The following is a 13,946-nucleotide window of genomic DNA, read 5'->3' on the forward strand; positions in this document are numbered from 1 at the left end:
GAACTTGTTTGCTCACCTGAGTTTAGCTGCTGCTTAGTTCAGAATGCACCTCTTGCCCTATTAAAATTAATTGTGGCCTACTTGATGAGAACAGAAGGCATATCATATCACCCTTCTGCTGTCATTACCACCCATTTTGCACTATTTCCCCTGCCCCTGCTGTTTGTGTTGTGCTGTCCTTAAAGCAGTACTTGTATCATACCGCCTACATGACGCCCTTGTTTTGCATTTAAGGCCCAAATAGTGTTTATGTTGCAATTTCTGAAACAATGTGTCAGGGATTTCACATAGACTAGAAATAAAAGAGATGTCCAATGGTTGAAACAGAACTTTTTCAGTCTACATAATGTTCTAATCTTGCTTCAAGTGACATAAAGATAAGGATATGAGTGGGATTTGCATGTGTTTCATTTATACATCCTGTTTCAACTAATTGCAGTGGATGTAGCCTAAAGGTTGTTAAGCAAGCTTCTGTGTGGAAAATCTGCCAATTTGAATGTGTACGCCTTGTGGAAAAAAGTCAGTGCTGACCGAGTAATACCTCAGCAGCTACCATCCAAACACCCTTAAGCATCGCAATTAACCCCCAGTTGCTCCAATGAAGTTAGTAAATGGTAAACAATTGCGTGGTTATACTGGGTCGCTCCCAGGTACAAATGTGCTTCACTTTATTAATGTGAAGTGGGGCAATGTAGAAAAAAGGCATGCATGCTCAGCAAAATTAGGAGAAAACTACAGGTGACACACATCTTTTCCTGTCAAGCTCCGTTGAGTTTTGCGCTTTCTAGAATGGACAACCAGAGCCGATTTTTATGTCAACCACAGCCAAGTCTGTCATATATTATAATATGCAGCACAATCAAGACTTGCGTCTTATTACAGAATAAATGACTGATTAGGGTGGGGTAATGACTGATAATTTTCCATCCATTAAACCTCTATTCATGGCCTCAATTATGTGCTAATGGTTCATTCAGACTTCTAATTAATAAAATGGATATTTTTCTCCATGAAGGACAACTAACTGTGTTCCTGTTGAACACAACGATCCCACCAATATCGCTACGCTATTTTTCTTTTCTTCTACGATGGTACAACTGAATTAATCTGTGTTCATTTTTATCATCTTTCTCTTAAGACTAGGTGGACAAAGCCTGTATTGTCTGAATATCCAGTACTTATCAGCCTGTTGTAACTTTTTTGTTGTTACGCTGTTGGAAAGGCTCCGTATTAATAAAAGTTAGATTTCCTAGAGAGCGGATCTGTAGTTAAGAGTCAAACTTTCCCAGCTCTCTTTAAAGTGTCTGTTAAATGTATGCATTTACAGATTGCACAGCACAACGATATAGATTTTAAAATATTTTAGGAAGAAAACTTCTGCACAACTGTAGTTGAGGTGGCTCAACTTACACTTAATGAGCAATATAAAATATGCAGGTGCCCAACCACAGTGCAGCTGTAATACTTGCGATAATTGGAACAGGGTACATACAGAAGAGACGGGGTAATGACAAAAAAGACAAAAAAAAAGCTGTAGCTGGAGAAGATGATGTTATAGGAATTAGGTGTGCTGACAGATATTCAGGATTTCGCTAAGCGTAATGGAAAAAATTATTTAAAAAAGAAATTTGTTCCAAAATGCAAGAAAAATAATATACCTCCTGTCAAAGAATTTGTTTTGTGCATTTTATATGTATGATATGTACTATGAGCATAATGCTTTGAAACACCTGGCAGTGACTGTAGTGGCTGGTTGCAGCTGGTTTCATAATCCAGCCTTTGCGACACCTGGTTTATCCTTAGAGATAAACGTATTCTGTTTCAGTCTCTCCTGTGGGGTGAAGGCTTTGATTAGCCAGTGATGTGCTCAGCTATTGATCTGACTGACTGCTCCTTGTGATGCTCAGTTATTACTGGTTTACTGTAGGTGTCCGGGTGGGCTCAGTACTTTAGTGTTGTGTTGGGAATACCATCTCTGCTCCACTCAGAAGGGATCTAAAGGTCCCTCAAGCAGAATTGGGGTGTTGGAGGGAAAAAAAAGCAGCTTTTTCCAGAAACTAGTTTTGTCAAATCTTCTACTGAACACACGCACAGAAGAGACTGGCATTTTTTTTTCTTATGAGCCGTCATGCTCATTAAAAGTCGAAAGCAACAAATCTGCTGTCCATACAGACGACCTACAGATATTCAGAGGGGAACAATGTGGACAGTGCCAACTGGTGAAGGCTTTCCTCAGCGAGGGTGGCTTTGGGTCTGAAAATTTCTTTAACAAAGATAAAAATCTGCCTTAACTTTGAACTAGTGGATCAAAGCCTGTATTGTCTGAATATCCAGTACTTATCAGCCTGTTGTAACTTTTTTGTTGTTACGCTGTTGGAAAGGCTCCGTATTAATAAAAGTTAGATTTCCTAGAGAGCGGATCTGTAGTTAAGAGTCAAACTTTCCCAGCTCTCTTTAAAGTGTCTGTTAAATGTATGCATTTACAGATTGCACAGCACAACGATATAGATTTTAAAATATTTTAGGAAGAAAACTTCTGCACAACTGTAGTTGAGGTGGCTCAACTTACACTTAATGAGCAATATAAAATATGCAGGTGCCCAACCACAGTGCAGCTGTAATACTTGCGATAATTGGAACAGGGTACATACAGAAGAGACGGGGTAATGACAAAAAAGACAAAAAAAAAGCTGTAGCTGGAGAAGATGATGTTATAGGAATTAGGTGTGCTGACAGATATTCAGGATTTCGCTAAGCGTAATGGAAAAAATTATTTAAAAAAGAAATTTGTTCCAAAATGCAAGAAAAATAATATACCTCCTGTCAAAGAATTTGTTTTGTGCATTTTATATGTATGATATGTACTATGAGCATAATGCTTTGAAACACCTGGCAGTGACTGTAGTGGCTGGTTGCAGCTGGTTTCATAATCCAGCCTTTGCGACACCTGGTTTATCCTTAGAGATAAACGTATTCTGTTTCAGTCTCTCCTGTGGGGTGAAGGCTTTGATTAGCCAGTGATGTGCTCAGCTATTGATCTGACTGACTGCTCCTTGTGATGCTCAGTTATTACTGGTTTACTGTAGGTGTCCGGGTGGGCTCAGTACTTTAGTGTTGTGTTGGGAATACCATCTCTGCTCCACTCAGAAGGGATCTAAAGGTCCCTCAAGCAGAATTGGGGTGTTGGAGGGAAAAAAAGCAGCTTTTTCCAGAAACTAGTTTTGTCAAATCTTCTACTGAACACACGCACAGAAGAGACTGGCATTTTTTTTTCTTATGAGCCATCATGCTCATTAAAAGTCGAAAGCAACAAATCTGCTGTCCATACAGACGACCTACAGATATTCAGAGGGGAACAATGTGGACAGTGCCAACTGGTGAAGGCTTTCCTCAGCGAGGGTGGCTTTGGGTCTGAAAATTTCTTTAACAAAGATAAAAATCTGCCTTAACTTTGAACTAGTGGATCAAAGCCTGTATTGTCTGAATATCCAGTACTTATCAGCCTGTTGTAACTTTTTTGTTGTTACGCTGTTGGAAAGGCTCCGTATTAATAAAAGTTAGATTTCCTAGAGAGCGGATCTGTAGTTAAGAGTCAAACTTTCCCAGCTCTCTTTAAAGTGTCTGTTAAATGTATGCATTTACAGATTGCACAGCACAACGATATAGATTTTAAAATATTTTAGGAAGAAAACTTCTGCACAACTGTAGTTGAGGTGGCTCAACTTACACTTAATGAGCAATATAAAATATGCAGGTGCCCAACCACAGTGCAGCTGTAATACTTGCGATAATTGGAACAGGGTACATACAGAAGAGACGGGGTAATGACAAAAAAGACAAAAAAAAAGCTGTAGCTGGAGAAGATGATGTTATAGGAATTAGGTGTGCTGACAGATATTCAGGATTTCGCTAAGCGTAATGGAAAAAATTATTTAAAAAAGAAATTTGTTCCAAAATGCAAGAAAAATAATATACCTCCTGTCAAAGAATTTGTTTTGTGCATTTTATATGTATGATATGTACTATGAGCATAATGCTTTGAAACACCTGGCAGTGACTGTAGTGGCTGGTTGCAGCTGGTTTCATAATCCAGCCTTTGCGACACCTGGTTTATCCTTAGAGATAAACGTATTCTGTTTCAGTCTCTCCTGTGGGGTGAAGGCTTTGATTAGCCAGTGATGTGCTCAGCTATTGATCTGACTGACTGCTCCTTGTGATGCTCAGTTATTACTGGTTTACTGTAGGTGTCCGGGTGGGCTCAGTACTTTAGTGTTGTGTTGGGAATACCATCTCTGCTCCACTCAGAAGGGATCTAAAGGTCCCTCAAGCAGAATTGGGGTGTTGGAGGGAAAAAAAGCAGCTTTTTCCAGAAACTAGTTTTGTCAAATCTTCTACTGAACACACGCACAGAAGAGACTGGCATTTTTTTTTTCTTATGAGCCGTCATGCTCATTAAAAGTCGAAAGCAACAAATCTGCTGTCCATACAGACGACCTACAGATATTCAGAGGGGAACAATGTGGACAGCGCCAACTGGTGAAGGCTTTCCTCAGCGAGGGTGGCTTTGGGTCTGAAAATTTCTTTAACAAAGATAAAAATCTGCCTTAACTTTGAACTAGTGGATCAAAGCCTGTATGCTTACAAGAAGGAGAGAAATACCCAGGGCTTTTGAATCAATGAGCTGCGTCCAATTATGCACCAGTTGGCCACAGCCCTGCTCCACCTGAGGTGCATGGGAATTGCACATCCAGACCTCAAACCGTTACAGTTGTGCATCGCTAATAACAGACGTTTTATTACCTTTTTTACAAACACTATATCAAATCAGTTGGAAAGATCTCTAAACAGTTTAAATTAAATGATAACAGCTAATGTGTCAATTAAATATATGTTGAGACTAAACAAATTTGGTTTTTGAAGCAAAAAGGTCCATGTACAAATAAATAAGTACATGTGCCACTTAAGAAAAAGTTAAATCATTTTCATATTTTACACCAGCACAGATACAATTAGGGTGTGCACTAGCTTTGATCCTTTTTGCAAAGTCTGTTGACCATATGGATCATTAGATGCTGAAGCGTTTTCACCAAGTTACTTCATCCTCCATAAATAGCTTCCTGAATGGGCTACTAGGAAATGGGAGTCCTAAACAAGTGTCATTAGGCCTGATGAAAGCAAATTGATTTCTGTGGCAAGAGGATTTCCAAAAGAACAAGTGCCTCCATGAGATTATGTTAAACACAGCGAGAAAGTGTTTTCGTTTTGCTGTTTGGGCAAAGGTGCGCAGATGGTGCTCCCTGTTTCGACGGTCCCTGTGAAGCTGTGACGAATTAACGAAGGAGAAAAAAAAAAACAGGTCCCACTTGAAGTAATTGATCTGGCTTTTTGATGAGCTGCACGGTGATGCTGTAGTTACGTCGCAGGAGGTCCAGAGGGCTAATCAACATGAGAGGCTGCTTCAAGCCACATGTTTGTGATAAAAGTACGTTTTTACCCAGAAACATCTAGTATGTTCTCATAGTCACGTAGCTTTCCATTCTGACAGTAATACTGTTGGGTTAGGGGTATGGGATAAGGGATAGGGTTATGACTAAGGGGTTAGGGATTTGGTTAGGGGGTGAGGGATTAGGGTAGGGGGTTTTGAAAAGACTACAAGTATAACACTGTCCAAACTCTTTAAATGACGAGTATCACTGTGGAGAAATCCAGTTCCTGACAGCTTGATCTAGTTCGTTAGGATACCAAGCGACTAGACAACCCCTATGGTGGGTTTAGTGACCGGTGAGCAAACTGATACTTCTTAAAGTCACACCGAGAGAGTGAATTTAAGTTCATTTATTAACAATGATAATTTCATTTTCTATAGTTCCTTCCTATGTTTTCCATCTCAGGCATTTTGAAACCTACATGTAAGACTTATAGGATATGTACTGTAGATCCTCCAAACCAGATGGACTGCCAAGGCTGCTACTTGTTGATCTGATTACTTGTCTTCTGAGTGTACATGACTTACTCATGAAAGTTGAAGCCAGGATCCTAGTACACCTGTAGAACTACTGCCTCAAAGGGAAGACCAGTGTTTTGAAGGATTGGGTCAATGAGAGTCTTCTGACCGAGGAAAGAAAAAACAGAAAGATAACACATGAAATGTCGAGGGATATCAATAAAAATGGCTTTAGAGCGAAGCAACTTATTTGACAGCATGACAGAGAAGTGTATGCTTTGGGATCGATTGTGCTAATTAACTGTTTCACACAGCAGCTCTGTAAATATCAACTGAACAACTGGTCAATAAAGACAAACACTGTACTTTCTACATCTTCTCCCCAGTTGACCAAAAAAAAAAACCAACCTACATTTGCTTCACGCACTGATCGATCGGGTCGCTATTATGATAGGATTTGCCTCGTAAGCCATCACCACTCAGCTGCATCTACACATTTTGGTTATAGTAAGCCCTTTAGTGGTCTGATGGATTAATAGTCTTAAAAGTAACGGCCCTTTGACCAAAGTGAGGATGAGTGGGGAAAGTTTCTGTTTCGACAACTGCACGAGATGCAGAAATGCCTGTAACTCTGTCGGCCAAGCTGAGGCAGAAATCAGCTCTAATGGACATTTACAATGTGGTTTAAATGGCTCAGTCTCATTCCTCATCTACACCTGATTACCTGTTAACTGATAACTGCTATGTCTATAGTACTGTACATTCAAAGTGTCCTCTGCTTACTGTGTTCCCATGTTTTTTCTCTTCCCCAGCTGGCTGCTGCTGCTAACATTAAAGGTTCCCCGCAGGGCTCTTCATAATCAGGTAATCCAGCCATTCACTGGATGGAACCCCCTTCATTTCCCCTTACATTTACCTCCATGTTCTCCTTGGGCTGTCGAAGCCTAATAAATAAGCAATAAACTACATTGAAGCTAATACTTTAAATCTGCCAATTCTTCGATACTGATCAGAAAAAGCTGTGGGGTAGAGAGAAATGGACATGGCTATTAATCCTGGAATGCCTCATACAAACACCTATATGCACACGCACAAACACACAGCTAGACAACTTCTATCTCCTGGTTGCTTCGTGTCTGCCTCTGCTTCTCACTCCATGTGTCTGAATCGTGGGAACATAAGTCTGCATTGTGTGTCAACACACAATCTAAATGCAAATAGTTAATAGGCTGCTCTGTGGCCCAGTGCCTCCCAGGGATCGACGTACCAGCACAACAGACATCCATGGTGTTATTAGGTTAGTAAGGAAGTAATCATAGCTTTGATCAAATAATTAAAACTGCATATAAAACCCTCTGTCACTGCCCCTTGTCTCCAGTGGCCAAACGACATTTGTGTTTAAATGTTAACTAGAACAAGGGATATTGTTCCACAAGCAGCATTACTTTGAAAGGTCCATATATTCTGGTGTCTAAGGACAGTTTATTTTGTATGGTTTGTTTTGTCTCCACAACTATTAAATTATTAGAATAGAATATTAAAAATGTAAGTGTATTTTATATAATATGAAATAGGAGAGAAGCCTAATTACATTTAATGTAAGGGTGAAGGCATTTAACCTTTTCTGACACCAGTGCATTAGCTGCTCATGTTCAGTGTAAGCACCAGGGAATAGACCCTCAGAGCCAGAGCAGTAATTGGTTGGTAGTTTAAGTCTCACATTCTGGGAAGAGTAGAGACTGTGGAGATTAAGTCCAGGAGACTGTTATATCAAGATGGATCTGATACTGGATGTAAAAATTCCTTGACGCTTGTTAAAAGTATTTTCGATTGAATTAAAGTGTAGCCTGATGAATCCAGTATTTATAAATATTTTATATTCCAAACATTATAGATGTGTTTTGACAATGATGGATCGTCCTTTGGTTTACTCCAGCCCATGATGCCATAAAGAACTAAATAATTCTGCTTCCTCTCATTGAAATCCCTTTAAAGAATACCACAAGCATCTACATCTGTGGTGTCTGATTTAGCCTGGACAGTTTTTTCTTAAGTGCACATCATTAAAATCATTTGTTTCTTTTTTTGTGTTTTTAGACCAGGGGCAATTGCTCAGAAAAAAAAAATCACTTCTTTGGCATTCCCTACTGAGCACTAAACTAAAAGCTAAAGGCTACTGCATCCGACTTGTGGTTTGCAGCCTTTTCCTTTTGGGTAGTTCTCCTCTTACTGCATTAATTACTGCCTTCATGGTTTTGCTGAAAAACATTACAACGCTCTAATAGAAAAAAAATAAATAAATAACATTGATTTCAGTGCTTCGGGCATTTGACAATTTCAGATGGGAGACTGTTTTTTGAAGCTGTATCAGGTCCTATCAAGAAGCCCCCCCCCCCCTTTCCTGTGATAGTGTTTTCTTGCATTTTGCCACGAATCCCTTAAGGCTGTGAAAAGTGCTGGCTTAGTTAAGGAGCTACCAGAGGGCAAGACAGACGAACTGTGGCGAGTTTAATGTACTTTGAAGCACAAGGAAAACAAACCAGATTGCTGCTGTAAAACTGCTGAGATGCCTTGGCGTTAAGATCCCCGTTGCTTTGTTTAAACAACTCAACGCATCACAAAGACAACTACAGCGATACGCCTCAAGGCGCCAAACATGTCCTCCCAGTCAAGGCCCCGCCCTTTTTTTTTTTTTTTTTTAGTGAACACTACGTACACTCGTGCAGGAGGATCTGTCAAAATACATATCCTCCCCGAAGCTTTCTCAGACACCTCCATCCAAGGACAAATCAATTAGCAGTGGAAGACAGGCAGATGGTTTTGAAGGACGACGGTGCCTGAGCCTCAGGTGAGAGGCATCGGATGGCAGCAAGCAACTGTCAACTGAGATACTCGTCTGAATGGTTCCCCCCATGTCATCCACAACACACACACACACACACACACACACACACACACACATCTGCTGGTATCAGACGTGCTCCCACAAAGAGACAGCTCACAGCTTACTGTAGGATGCAAAAAAAGAAAAATCAACGCTTAAAAAGAGGGAGAGGAGTGTGAATATTTCATATACATCAACACACTGACTCCTTGATTAGCATTCCCTCAGAATCACCCCAGGTGATACACAAGAGGCTCTGAGGAAAGGGGGCGCATGAATTTTTGTGCACCTAGAGAGCAAAAATGGGAGATCAGAATGTGAATAATTCAAAAAAAAAAAAAGAAAAAGGAATCAAAAGCATATTGTTAATCCTGGATTTCAGCAACAAAGTAAGCAAGCAAATCTTTTTGCTGATCGTATACTTGCACAGGGACAATACATCAAAGTGGCCAATTATCCCAGCATCCCACATCTTTCATTTTACCTTCCGACTGATGAGATAACAAGCTAACTGAATTATCCTAGCTGCTTATCAGCAGGTAACCAGGACAACCTTATGGTTTGTTAATAATTGAGGTATGGAGGAAGCAGCTACAAAAGCAACCATTTTGAGAATGTGTGGTGGAGAATGATAGAGAACCTGGAAGCTGAGAGAAAGGACTATCAATTAAAAGGTCCATTGTCTCCTATTGTGTCACAATTAAAGTAGACAAAGAGGAGGACACTGTACACAGTGGCTGGCATGGACACACAATGGGATATACACAATGCAACAAAGAGAGGAAATCATTAATTTCGAGACAAAAAGGAAACAACAACAGCTCCAGCTAAGAAAAAAAACACTTCTTCACATAGTCGACATTGAAGGTGCGCAAAGAGGGCCAGCCAGTATAGATCCAGTCTGCAGGTTTTTGCAAATCTCACTGTTAGAAATCCCTGGGAAGTCGAATTTAAATGCAGAAACATATGAGACATTTCAGATAACATCAACAACTTATTGCTCATATTTTCTTTTTAAAATATTTCCATCGTTGCAGTAAATTAACTCTGGCTGACGTGCAGGCAGCATCCAATCATGGAAATGGACTCCGCATAACTGCCAAAAAGAGCCTAATGCTTGCTAATTGAGATTCATGGCTTCAAATACCAATCAGATAAAGTGATTAAGTCTTAGCTTGTCCAGATCTTTAAATCATGGCTTCCCCTCCCAGCGCATCATCCTCTGATAGTCCATGTCTTATTATATCATTATTAATCTTTCTTTTGTTTTGGAGCAGTGTTGCTCCCTTGAGAGCTGTGGCATGGTGCACTTAGAAGATGTAATTATTCCTCTGCAGTGCTGTAAATCTAAACAATCTATATCTGTCCTGTGTCTTCAGTAAGCTTGAAGTATGTGTTTCGAGCATGCAGAGCACAATGAGAAACATGCCGGGCATGTATACTCAAGGCAAATTGCTCAATTTCCACTTGGTGTTTGACAGTTTTTACGCAGTGCAGGGGTCAAATAACAATGGTGACAATATCCACAGCTGTGAAAAGTGAACAAAGACTTTACAAAAGGGGAATCAAAGTGAGAAATCCTTGAAAGGAAAAAATGTTAAAGAACTGATATACCAAAAGCTTTCCAGTGCACAGATACAACCAATTACATTACAGCTGCAGGCACAACAGACATAACTGAGTCTTAGTTGCTCTAAATGCAAATTTGAACATTTGCAAATCCATTAACTTATTGGTAACAAACAAACAACAGGCTCAGCACAAAATGGACCTTGTAGGGAGGTTATTCTGCCAATATGAAGATGACTCAAAAATGCCCTTACCAATTGGTTCAAGTTTGCCACTGTAATTGCCATTACATATTGAAAACACATCAGCCAATGAAAAGTGTATTATTACCAGGAAGCAGAAATGACCTTGCCCCACAGTGACAGCTTAATCACTGTATCACCAATAATGAGAGCCTGAATCATCAGTAATCAGAATTTAAAGCTTTAATCACCACTGGCCAATATAACGCTTGACAGTAAGCCTGTTGCCGGCCTGACAACTGAAATACTGTTCACTTCCACAAAGAGTGTGTCTTTTTATGATGGCACTGAATCAAACACTTGCAAACACAACATTACTGTGATGAGCTGCGGGTAAATTATGATTAGGAATTGTCATTGTGCTGCATACATGGATCATTTTAGTTGCCATCTGTTTTTATTACTCCCCTGTGAACAAAGAAATGAAGGGTTTTTTTTTTTTAGTTAACAATACAGTGACAGTAAGTAAGTCTTCCACCAGCTGTTGGGTGGTGGGTAGTGGAGTTTATATATGTGGCTCAGTCAGACTGTCTGTGCCTTTTTATTTTTAATTTACTATGTCCCTGAATACATCTCAGGCCAGATGTGCTACTGAAAACATGACGGTGTCTTTTTGGCACCAAAATGTTAATTAAACCATAAATTGGATCCGGCCATGAAAAAAGCAACAGCCCATATCTATGATCGGTATAGAAGAAATGGGTTTCAGTGAAGGAGCGGGAGGGGAGGGTCTATTCATCTTGACTTACATTAGGCCGATGGCTCAGCTAACACACACTTACGAGGAGTGTTCCTTTGGATGTTAAATTAATTTCACATTTCGAGTCATTAACCTCTTAATGAATGAGTCCTTAAAAAGTGGAGTCCTTCCACTGAGTTTTCAGAGCCGTTATTTCACTTCTATTTCACCATCACAGCAGCAGCACGGAAAACTTGGGAAGTAATCACGCCGTGCCTGACCTTGACTGTTGTGTTATGTTTAAAATGCCCGAGACCTCTCCGCCATTCCTCTTCAATTGAGACGTTTCGGTTTCAAAGCCTGCATGTGTCAGTGTCTTTTTGTTTTGCTTTGTTACACCCCGTCTTTCTCCCAGTGTGCCTCCACTGTCTGTACTCTCGAAAGCACGAGCCGTTGCTTTTCTCTAAAGTGGCAGTGATCTGAGTGACAGGCTGGGCTGCGCTGCTTACATAAGCTGTCAGCGCAGAGGACTCTGTGTATTCCCAGATCAAAGTGAGGCCTGTCTGAGCAGCTGAAGTGCCCTTAATGTGTTCGCCTCAGCAGGAGGATCCACAGGCTGGTTCTGTTTGCCTCACAGGTACTGTTTCGTGCCTCGGAATGTCTCAAGAGGGACAGATAAGAAAACATAAAAAAACACTGGGTTTACACAACTTTTTTATTTAGTAAATAGGGAAATCCTGCTCTTCTGTGAAAAGAAAAATATACTTTAGAAGTTCTGATTCTTGCCACCGTATTAAAGGTGCACTATGTGAAGTTTCTAGTGGTGAGATTGCAGAATGCAACCTTCTGAGCACCCGTCATGACCCAACCCACTCACGTTTCTAGGTGTGAGGGAGGGTACGAGGGTCATAACCTTTAATACAAAATGTGATTCCCTGTCCAGAGCCAGTGTTAGATTTGTCCATTCTGGGCTACTTCACTGTTTGGGTCGGGCATTTTTATTTCACTTCTCTCTACACATCTCTCAACCTCACAAGTGTCTGGAAACACTATGAATCCATCTTTGAGGCAGATAATCACGAGATCTCCCAGTTATGTCTTTGCACTGTGTTCCTTCATTGGCAGACCTCGTTAGCCTCGTGTGATGCTATCACTGATTGATCACACCCGTCAGCCTCATATCCTGCCTCGCATCCTCTGCCTGGAACATCAAGAGGGCAAAGCCTGATAAACATCACTGCTAAAACTCTAAATGCTTTTGATTACAGAGGGTCGGAACTCGGCCAACAAGCTGAACAATTAGTTTCCAGGAAATTTTATCCACTGACATCATTTAGGAATAGACAGAACGTATATGACGGCGAATCATTTTCATGCATCACTGCTTTTATTTGTGGAAATAATGGAGTTGTAAACAAATTGCCAGACAACGAAGCATTCCTCCACTCTGTAAGGTACATTACTAAATAATGGTATTTTTGTGGGTGCTTGTTTAGGCCCCGCTGGCAACATTCACACGTTAACCTGTCCATCACATAACGTAACGGGCACATAAAAGAGCTTCAATTAGCAGGGTAGATCCTTATCGTCATGGGAACAGAAGTGATAGGGTGTTGCTGGCGTGTTTTGCCAACTTGAGAGCTTTGAGAATTATATGGACACACAAGTAAACACACACACACACACACACACACACACACACACACACACACACACACACACGTTATGCTCCCATTCATTTGTAGCAGACATTTTGACTTGCCCTAACAGAGCTTTAGAGCCTTACATGTGTGTCCAGGCAAATCAATAGGAGCTCACTATAAAATGGACCCAGGCGTAAATTAACACACCAGGGAGCTGCCAGAACAAGACACCAGCACAAGATCCATCAGGGTCTAATTTAAACAAATACACCTCTGCTGTCTATTAAACAAGTGGTTGGAGGTGCAATTTAGCATACAATTTTCATATATGTGAGATAGAAAGTGAGCCTTTTTAATGTGACATGCAAACACCACATAGCTCTGCTTTGGACATAAAAACACAGTTATTCATAGGCTGTCCAAATGTTTAATACGTAGCATATTTTCCAGGGCGCTGCAGTGCTGATCCTTGCATTTCACGGTACTGATTAAATGTAATTATGCTGATCTAATGTGTAATCATGCACATTTTACAATCACTTGTTATAAATTGCTCTAGATAAAATGTATGAAATCTATTCTTTGCCTGTTCATGAAAGCTCAAAGTGTGTTTAAAACAAAGACAACAAGAGTAAAAATGACATATTTCACACCCGATTTATATTTTGATGCAGTGACATCACCAACATAAAACCAGTAGTGTTATATTTCACAAGCTTTCGTGTCTTGCAATTAATGCAAAGGAAAGAAAAAATCCAAACAGGATTTCACACTACATTTAACAACTCTACTATCTTTGTTGCAGATATAAATGTTCAGCTTTACATTAAGTTAACAGTGTGTGCCCATTCTAAATGTAATCTGATCATTTGCAATGAACAAATAAACAACAAAAGTAATCCAGGGAGGATAAGCAAATTACATTTTTATTACAACGCTACTGAGTTTTTGATCACCAGTGGCACTGCACGTTATTATAAATGGA

This window comes from Mastacembelus armatus, chromosome 23, assembly GCF_900324485.2.
Source record: "Mastacembelus armatus chromosome 23, fMasArm1.2, whole genome shotgun sequence".
NCBI classification, from domain to species: Eukaryota; Metazoa; Chordata; class Actinopteri; order Synbranchiformes; family Mastacembelidae; genus Mastacembelus; species Mastacembelus armatus.